Here is a 10,807-nt window from a genome sequence, read left to right as displayed (position 1 = left end):
GCGACAGCATCCAGCCATAGCCTGACACTGGATGCTGAGAAAGCCTTTGATAGGGTAGAATGGCGATACTAGTTATTATCAGCTGGGTGAAGGCCCTCTATAACAACCATCCATCCATCCATCCATCTTCTTCCGCTTATCCGGTAACGGGTCGCGGGGTAGCAGCTCCAGCAGGGGCTCTATAACAACCCCATTGATTCAATTAAAACTAACGGCATTGTACCTGAACCTTTCCAACTCCTAAGATCTGCCCGGCAGGGTTGTCCCGCCTCACCATACCTCTTCATTTTGGTCCTAGGACCTCTAGCATGTGCAATCCGAGCAGAGAGGAAAACCACTGGCATCAAAATTAGGGGTTGTGATTTTGAAGCCAATTTATTTGCTGATGATTTGTTAATGACATTACCACAACCACAACAGTCAATTACACAAGTGATGAAATTAGTTGAGGAGTTTGGAAAGTTTTTAGGATATAAGGTGAATTTCAATAAGAGCGAAGCCATCCCATGAAACCACATGACCTATCCGTCACATTTTGGTTCTGCCCATATTCAATGGAAACCATGAGATGTCTAGGAATCAACATTAAGACTCCCATAGATGAGATTTTTTATTTAAACGGTCCTCTCCTTCTTAAGACTAATAGATATGATATCAAGAGACGGACTGTCCTACACATTTCATTATGGGGCAGAACAGAAGTCAATAAAATTTATATTTTTACCAAGATTATTATTATAAATTCCCTCCTTACTGCTACAAAAGATTAACCAGACCTAGGAAAAGTGGTGCATTTGGGAGTTCCAGATGTTTATTTCCTATCATCTTGCTTATAATGCTAGGTTTCCTTTGTTAGGGGCCTATACATGTAAAAAGGAACTAGGTAGTTGGAAATGGATTGAGGAAAACATTGTATCTGGAAACACTACAGGAAACAGTACCTTTATGTAATGTTGTCATGTTCAGGGTTAATACAACATTGTATGTATCAGAGCAGGGCCCACACTGGAGGTTTTTGGCACATACCATTATCCATATTTGCATATAAAAATAAAAGTCTGGTATGGATATATAGCGACTGATTTTTTTAAACTTAATTTGTTCATGTTTCTCTTAAACATAGCATAACTTTTGGGTGAATGGGGAAATGTATCTAAGTGATTTTTTTTCATATTTTGGGTTAGAAAAGTCTTAATCATGTAAAATGATAAGCCTAATGTATATTTATCTGTATAGTCCTAATTTCAATTTACTTACAATTTACTCAGTTTTTTTAACCAAAGTGAGCTCATAAGTGGTGTAAGCATAACTCCTGAACTTTAATTAATTATTTACACAATAAACACTGTGACTACCATCACCATCATCATAAGAAACTGTTTCGTACAGGCTGCTACACATCTTTGTGGACATAAACCTCAAACAGCATGTAAACTTGGGTTGTTGGGTTACATTAAACACATTTTTAACGAACCTGTTTTCATGAGATATTTACAGTCATTTGGTTTGAATGTGCATGTGAATTTGGTCAGTGTAGAATCAATGGATTACTAATTCTAAATCCCTCAATCTTCTGTTTGCTAGTGACGTCAGGCAAGCAAAAAAATAAAATATTACATAAATATCCCTAGAGTCTTACCAAATCATAGTCTCTGCTCTGAGAAAAGGATGACAAGAGAAATGAATGCACAAAAGTGCTCCCGCTCTGATCTCTATCATGTAAGAAAAGTAGGTCACACCAAGGGCCACATTAGGAAGAGGCAGCTGACTACACTGAAGTCAATCCAGTCACAATGACTGTCATTTCATAGGCTGGCTCAGGAACAGGGCAGGGCTGGGCTGGGATGTTTAGGCGACCACAGTAGGAATGACACCCACTGGCCCAAAAAGATTCATTACATCGATCATTGCAAATGGTTGGTCAATGAGTTTGCTCATTCTGCTGGCGGTTGTGAGGATCTACAATGCTCTTCCTTCTAGGAAGAGAGAGACATGGACACACTGAGCTTTAGATGGTAACTGCTGAGAAACCATCAGAAAATAAGGTTTTATTTCTTTCATTTAAAGCACGGCCACTCTCTCTCTCTCTCTCATTCGCCCGAAACACAGGTCTGCAGCCGGCAGTTCAATGTGACGCTGTCCCGCCCGCTCTCTCACTCTCTCTCTCTCTCTCTCTCTCTCTCTCTCTCTCTCTCTTTTGTTTCAGAAGGCCGACAGCAAAGCCCAACTTTACTTTAATGTTTTCAATAAATCAACATGAGCGTACTTCCTTGTTTTATGAATGAAGGGTCAGCGAGTTAAAGCAGCCATGCTGTGTGTGTTTGACCAATCAGCGACATGTTATTATGGAACCCACGTAACTTCTAGGAAAGGCCCGCCCTTCAATAGCATTGACGAACTACTATTGACCAGGCGTCCATGCTTAACCTAACATAACCTAATTTGTTTAGGTCCTATTCCCTGACTATTCGGCTATCCTAACCTTAACCACTCGAGGTCAATGCCTAACCCCAACCAATTGGGCTGCTTCGTAGGGCGGGCCTTTCCTAGAAGTTACATGGGTTCCATAATAACGCATCAGCACCGGTCTGCAACCCCATCCTGAAGGTTCCTGCACTTTCAGAATTCAAAGGCCCAGTGACCAGCTGATCTTTTTTTTATATTTGGAACGATCAGAAGACCAGCATCCATAGAACGAAGGGGGCGTGTTGGGATATATGGTGTAAGTAGCTCACTTAAGTAGGCAGGCGCAAGTCCCTTTAAGGCTTTATAAGTCAATAGAAGAACCTAAAGTACTACCCTCCGATCAGGGAACTTAATTTAGACCCTGGTCTCTGCGGTCGAAATGCAATAAGTTCCTCAGAGGTTCCTCAACGCTTTGAGTAGTCATTAAAGGAGAAATCTGGCCAATTTTTACCTGAATCTTGATCGCAAGATGTCAACCAAGTACTGTGGATAGGGAAAAAAACAACCAAAATCGGTGCTAGCAAACTGGAGTTGCTGCAGCTGATGGCCAGAGCTCCCAGTTAGCTAAAATGCCAGTTGTGAGGGCATGTTCTATTTCCCCCTCAAAAATAGGTAATTGAGTACTGTAGTGGTTATGACCATATCAGTGACTATGTAACTACATTTAAACACAGTAATAGCATTACTGAAGGCTAGCTCTAGTCTCGCGCTGAAGTCCGGTAGGAATTCAATTGTTGTAGGAAATGGTAAACAGTAGTGTGCAGATCGGAGCATAGTGTGTGAAGAGTGAAGATCGGAGGTGTTCACAAGGGAAGAAGCTTGGAGTAAGAATAACGTGTGTTGATCTACTGTGGAAAATGAATGGTTTGTGTTTGTGCCTTTCTGAATTGTGGCAACAGAATGAGAAAATACAAGTACCTAAACTTTCATCGTCTACCTTTCCATGACCATAAGATACTGCAGTTGTGGCTAGTTGTACTTCAGCTTGATGTGCAAACTCCCATACAAGTACTACGCAATAATGATTTTGAGAAGGACACAGACACAACACAACGGGGCCGGCTGAAGAAAAATGCCAATCCGAGGATAAGGATTGCTGCAACCACTGTGGAGGTAATGTTATATTCATAACTTCATTTAGCTTCCTTTTGGGCACACACGGCTTGAGGAGGGATGTGTTGTCACGCAAGGGCCCTGTTCATGTTGCACAGAAATTTTAATTGCATTTTGTCTGTTAAGAGGCACAAAGGCACTCTTTAGAACATGCCCCCACAACTGGCATTTTACCTAACTGGGAGCTCTGGCTATTAGCTATGGCTCCGCTCAAAAGAAGAAATAAAAAAACACAGAGCTAGACAACAATTACACATACAGTAGTATGTACAAAAAAAAAACAACTAGAAAAGTGCTCTCTAAATGCAGAACAAAACTGAGCAGCTCACCTGGTTCTTCGCCCTGGAGTCCATAGAGAGTCCATATATTTTGTGGAAATTAAGCTTGTAGTTTTGATACACATAACAATTTTAGTAGACAAATGGTAGGAGGACATTTGAAAAACTATCATGTCATATATTGAGTAATGTGTAAATGGAATTTACCCCTTCGACAGATTCATATGTATGTAATGTTATATTGTGTGTATAGCTAGATCTCATATTGTACTAAAATAGTTCACCGAAACATGTTTCTGAAAACATTTTAAGCGAGAAATAGGCCATGCAGTTGCTGAATCTGTCTTCATTTCAGATCGACAAAGGTCAGTTTAAAAGATTTTCGTCAGACAGAGACCAAACTTATCCATGAATACAGTCTGTTCCAGGGGTCACTGGTGTTTTAGGCCAGGGACCCCTAAGCTGAAAGAGAGACCGAGTAGGGACCCCCTAACGCATATATTGTATACAATTGAGTTGCATATTAAACTGGGAAGAATGGATGAAAAAAGAGTATTATTTATGCATCATGCTTTAATTTTAAACATCCATCTGGAAGGCACAGTGACTCCTTGACCTTAACTGTAAGGCTACCATAGGGGCTAACTTACCTATAGTAAGCTTATCTTCAATGTGTAAATATTTTTATTTTTCACAAATAGGCCAATTTATCTTTGCTATTAAAAGTTTGAATTCATATTAATGTAATTTTTGAGACAAATTTTAATTTTTGAAATAAGACATAATTTGGCGGCCCCCTTGCACTAACTCTGAGGACCCCCTAGGGGTCCCGGACCCCCTGTTGAAGATCTCTGGACTGTTCCATTTCTGTAAAAATTAAACAGGCCCTTTGTTTCTCTACTTCTCTCTGGTGTCCAAAGCATGCATCACAGTGTGAAACCCACAATGTGGTCAATGCATCTGGGTGTTCACTGGACAATCAGTGACAGTTTATCTGTGTATCTATGCATTTGAATTGCACTGCCCTAAAGAACATATACAGTGTAGAATGGAATATGCCATCTTGTGTTGTGGGGTATTGTGTATGACGACCACCACCATCTCTGGGAGGATTTATCTAATCATAATCTGCTCATAATCCAAGCAGAGCTCAATGAAGTCAGCTCATGTTAAAGAATGAAATGCTGCGTTTACTGCATGTCACCATTGTTTTTTTTATTGAAGACAGTTGCTACAAAACTCAGTTTGTTGTGTTTTCTTTCTTTCATTTTCTTGCTTTTTACAAAATAAACGAATTAACAGTATTACAAGTAATTCAAACTAATACATCATTCACAGGTATACCATCAAATATACATTTATACAGAAAAACATCAAATAGAAAAACACAAGTCCCAGTGAAATCACAGTGGTAAGGGCTGACAAGAGAGGTGTGTTTGGCTGTCGGGTACACCTCTGGAATCTAACATTGACCCCTGTGTCCCATGTGCTTTGGACCAAAAAGGGTCCAGGAAATATATTTAAAATTCCTGTCTACGCAGAATAGAAATGTTTTCAGGCAAAAAGGAAGGTTGTGCAGTAAAGGGAACAGGTACTCCATAAAGCTGAAATATTGGACTTGACACTTAGCCATTACCTTCAGACTGTAGAACAACTGCTCTCCATTGTATATGGGGTTGTGGAAGCCGCCAATTTGCTTTCAGTTCAGTTGTTCAAAATTGCATTAAAGTATGACACTACCCTCAAAATGAAATGTGTCTTTTTTACCCTACCCCTGGGGGTGCCGTAGTTGCACATTTCTTTTCAATTGTACACATAGTGGTTTAAAGTGCTCATATTACGCTTTTTGGCTTTTTTCTCTTTCCTTTATTGTGTTATATATCTTTTAGTGTTGTTATAGGTGTACAAAGTGAAAAAGCCCAAAGTCCACCCCAAATGGACTTACCATCTCCAACAGAAAACACTGTTCACAAACTGCTCCAAACTGTGACGAACTTGGTTCACTTTGTAACACACGTTATAATGCTCGCCTAGCTGCTAGCATGGCACGCCCTCATACTCTGCTTCTGACTGGCTAGTAGTCCTTACCTAGCTACTGCGCATGTGCGACTCCCAACAAAGATGAAACAAAAGCGAGATGCCTCACTCGGTAGCTAAAACAGAGTTCAACACACAGGGTGAAAAGAGGAGCTGCAGCAATGTGCAGTACAACAAAAATATGATGTTTTTTGAAAATAAAACCATGTAAACCTATTCTGGTACAACCTCTAAATACAAGTATGAACCTGAAAATGAGCAAATATGAGCACTTTAAGGAATAGTTCAACATTATGTGAAAAATGCTTATTCCCTTTCTTTCAGAGAGTGAGATGAAATGATGGATATCAATCAATCAAAGAAATCCATTTACCAACACCCAATCCAAACGGCCCCTTTAACATGTATCTCGTTCAGGGGCGCAGCACACACTTCTGGACCTTGTAGAAAGGCATTCTCTATGGGCCCCTCGCTACATCCACACCTATTCATTCTAGCATCTTTTTGAGCCCTCCTCGCATGAGGGCCCTGGGTACTCAGTCCCCTTTCCACCCCCAGTTCAACACCCCTGATCCCGTTTGTTTAATCTGTACACAGACAGAAATGTGAAAGCGTCAATTTCAAAGGAGGCTGGGACTATTTCTTGATGAACAACAGCGGGACCAGTTTACAGCAGTCGTATTGTCACATTGGGGTTGCCAGGTTCTGAGTTTTGGGGGCCATTACCAGTTTAAAATAAGTTTTAAAAAATCTGATAATGCTATCTATATTACATATCAGATGACATATGTTGCAACACTGATATATATCTGTGGTAAGTTTATTTATCAGTTGGTCTCTATGTTGTACCATCATGCCTGGACCATATCTGGAAACCTGCACTCTAACCAGACAAATGGATAAACTGTTTTTCATCAATATGACATGTTAATTAATCAGCAAGCTTTCCCTGTGCCTCCAGTCTGTATACTAAGATAGGCTAAGAATGTTCTGACTTCAGCTCTGTGCACACAGACATGATGTTTGTATCCATCTGAACACCTCACTCCCACGGAGAAACAAGCACATTTCTCATCATGTTCCTTAAGAATCTAAATGTGAATGGTTTCAACAGGAAAAATATAAAGGAAACCTACTGACAGAAACAGGCCCATTTCAGCTCTATGTGAGTACTGAGAAGCTGCCACAGTGCAGCTCAAACATGGGCCAACATATGGACGGAGCACAGCACACACACACACTGATACACTTACAAAAAGAAAACTGTACATAGAGAGGTCATATTCAAGTGAGGTCATTTCTGTTCTCTCTGTTTGTGAATGAGCGCACCGAGATGAGACAGCCCGTGCTTATAGCAGTGCATCTGTGGTAGGCTCTAAATATCAATATCAATATCAATGATATCAAGCAGAAGGAATACAACTCCATTAAGAGTGAATGTGTTTTGCAGTATCGTCTCTCACTGCTACATAATTAGCAGATTCAGTAGGTAGGGAAGAGCCAGAGCTTTTCACACAATAATCCAGTTGCTTTTTGTGAAAAATTAACACTTGAAATATATTCCACATAAAACAGTTTAAAACATATTTACTCAGCTTTCTTGATTGTTGCAAAATTAATATATAATTTTGAAAAAAGAAATCTTTAATTTTTGTGATGTTAGCCCATGATGATGGTAGACATTCATCCAGGCTGAAATAAGGATCACATGCACTGTCACTGAGGGCCACATTAGGACTTTGATTGATTATAATCAATTAATAAAAGAACAAAATAAAAGATAGTTTAGGATAAAAGGTGCTTATATATATTTTTCTGTCTAATGTATTTAGATGGAAGAGCACAAAGTTTAAAATCCTGGCCACTAAGCCATCCTAATTATTTGCTCAGATTTGTAAAATAGACAGGAAGTACAGGAACTGAAACCAAACTTAGTTTTTCCTAATAACTGGATTTCTCTAAAACACATCAAACAGGGCCAGTTTGAATAGGATCAGCTGAAAACACTGAAATGTGCATACCATGCATATATACGGTGTAGTACAGTGTCTTTGTGCATCTGCTATACACCATTCAAAAATGGCTACAGAGAAGAGCGACCATGCGGCCATCTTGTTGAGGTCAAAGTAAGTAAACAAACTATGGCGCATGCCCCCAGTGACACGTGAGGTCAGGAAATGGTCAAGCCAATCAGAGGCTGCCCTACAGTCTACACTACACAACACCCACACACATGCACATCACCCCAGTGCTAGCCTCTCTTCGCTGGCTACCCGTCGACTTTAGAATCCAGTTTAAGACCATTGATTGCCTTCAAGGCTCTTAATGGTCAGGCACCATCTTATATCACAGATCTTATTCAAACGTCTCTTAAGGCCCAGACACACAGAGCCGACGGCCAAACGTTGGCAGAAAAGGCAGTTGGGCTGATCAGTCTCCCGAAATTGGTCAAAAAAGTGCCTCAGAACACACCAAAGCGACGAGACATAATACGTCTCCATAACAGCAGGCAGCGCTAATCTGTATTGTCGCCCAAAAATGAAAACCGGCAGCTGATTGGACGAACGTGTCACATGGGTCTTGTTTCTTCGGAAATTCAAAGACAGACTGTCATGGCAGCTTGTTCAGAATGCGATCTCATATTGTACTAAAATAGTTCAACGAAATGTGTTTCTGAAAACATTTTAAGCGAGAAATAGGCCATGCAGTTGCTGAATCTGTCTTCATTTCAGATCGACAAAGGTCAGTTTAAAAGATTTTCGTCAGATTTTGAGAGACTCTAGTCCAGGGGTCACCAACCTTTTAGAAACTGAGAGCTACTTCATGGGTACCGAGTCATACGAAGGGCTACCAGTTTGATACACTCTTCTGAAATAACAAATTTGCTCAGTTTGCCTTTAGTTATATATGATTATTAATGATTAATGATACTCATCTATGTGAAGACAATGATTACGTTAATGATTTCTCACAATAATTATCAACAATGACTTAACGAGGTGGGAAACAGATAATGTCAATATTCAATTTTTACTTTTAGAACAGGCCTGAGGGCTACTCAGGTGGTCCTTGGGGGCTACCTGGTGCCCGCGGGCACCGTGTTGGTGACCCCTGCTCTAGTCACTCATTCCGCTCCCTGTTTCCGGGTTAGCACTCTATCAATCAGATGGGTCATTTCAGTCCGACTGCTGGCAGTGCCCGCCCCGCCGATTATACATGTCAAATCGGCCAAAATGAAGGACGAGGGCCCCTCGGACGGACGACGGCACGGGACACACCGAACGGACTCGAGTCACTGACCTCGCCAGACTGTCCAACGGCCGATTATCGGCTCTGTGTGTCATTGGCTATTATCATGCAAATCGATTTTTCCAACACCCCTAGTTGCTTCAGCCGCTAGCTTAAGGTTGGGCTTCTGCCACTTTGGATTTAATCCATAAACTCAAATTATTAATACATCCACAGACCAGAGTTGTGGGACTCTGCACTCGATTGGTCTTCCTCAACAACTGGATGTGTGTCTCAGTAAACTGAATTACTGGAACTGAATGTTGACGTATAAAGAGTTCAATTTTCAGTGAGAATCAAATACAGTTTCAGAGCAACTGGAATCATACCATTACATCCATTCATCATTTAGGTTTATTAGAATTCAGTTTCAAACTAATTAACTAAACTTTGAAATTACTTTAATTTCAAATTACGCTATTCAGTTTTTCAATGGAATTATTCAAGTTCAACAATATAAATTCAAATTCTGTGATTCAAATTCAGTTTCTAGTGACACGTGTGCATATAAATGCAACACCTAGTATGAGCAAAATAGTGCAGACTTGACTAGTATTGAAAAACCTGACAATCATTTCTTTAAAGAGCTTTAAAATAGATGTGGAAGCACCTTTGTTTTTAGACTTAGTCATAACAAATTGCCAAACAAGTTGTGTGACTCCAGGAAATTTGAGACAGAGCACACCAACAGTGTGCAGAAAGTGTACAGTCCACTCAACATAGAGAATATGTTTTAGCATAAACATGCACCGCTAAATATTGTAAATCAAGCAGTTCAGTGCATTTCTTCAAACTCCAGCGCTTCATTGTGCATCAGTATGTAACAATCAGAAGAGGGATTAACCCACTACTTACTTTTTTTGTCTGCGGTTTCCCGCTTTGCCCAGTTGGTAATCCAGCCTTGTGACAGTGTAAGAAACACATGGAATGAACAAGAAATCAAATTCTAACCTGGGTTGCATGGTTTTTATTGTGATTTGGCGAGCAGATCATAAGGAAGACCTGACCCATAAAGAATGGAAGGAACTCAACTGTCCGCTGGAAGCTAATGTTCTATTGGATGCTATCATTAAAACCAGGAGTGTTGTACCTCATGTGAATTGAGGACATTCTGACCATTTACAAACAAGAGCAGGTTCTATGGGTTTTGACTTGTGTACAGTAGGCCTACATCAGAGTGATTTGTGCTAGTACAGTAGAAGGAAGAGGTGTAACATGTCAAATGTCTCGATACCAAAAAAGAATCACGTAGACATGACCCAAGGTGAGAATTGATTGCTATGTCCTGTGAAATATAAATTAATGTCATACCATTTATAAAAAGTAGTTTTATCAAAATTCACCTTTTTATAAACAACAAAATAGAGTTCTCAAAGTGTACCTTTAGAATCTCCACCCAGAGTGGTACAGCACTCAGCGTCTCACCTCAGCTGATTATGCACGTGGACAGATAATCCGAAACAGAGCCAGAGGACCGGTGTGTCCTACAGAAAACCTGAGAGGATAAACACTCATTTTGAAGGAGGTCGTAATGCCTTCTTTCTTGTAAAGACTGCCTCTGTTTACAGCTCTAATGGCCCTGTTGGTTATGACGTCTGTCACAAGCAGAGGTGTTAGTACCGTAA

General features: G+C 40.3%; 1 protein-coding gene across 2 annotated transcripts in view; it reads right to left on the bottom strand.

Annotated features, from left to right (window-relative positions):
• Nucleotides 1–10,807, bottom strand: part of LOC116050878 (ephrin type-B receptor 2-like) — a 71,709-nt gene that overhangs the window by 2,810 nt on the left and 58,092 nt on the right. The window contains exon 17 of one of the 2 annotated variants that reach the window (XR_004899003.1): nt 7,122–7,134. The exons of the other annotated variant lie outside the window; for it this stretch is intronic. The gene's annotated coding sequence lies outside the window, so the exon portion shown is untranslated. Of the gene's footprint in view, nt 1–7,121; nt 7,135–10,807 lie in introns of those variants that run through there. 2 annotated transcript variants of the gene reach the window in all.

The sequence above is a fragment of the Sander lucioperca genome, chromosome 12, assembly GCF_008315115.2.
Source record: "Sander lucioperca isolate FBNREF2018 chromosome 12, SLUC_FBN_1.2, whole genome shotgun sequence".
Classification (NCBI taxonomy): Eukaryota; Metazoa; Chordata; class Actinopteri; order Perciformes; family Percidae; genus Sander; species Sander lucioperca.
The sequence above is the reverse complement of the archived record's forward strand: the minus strand, read 5'-3'. Positions and strand labels throughout refer to the sequence as shown.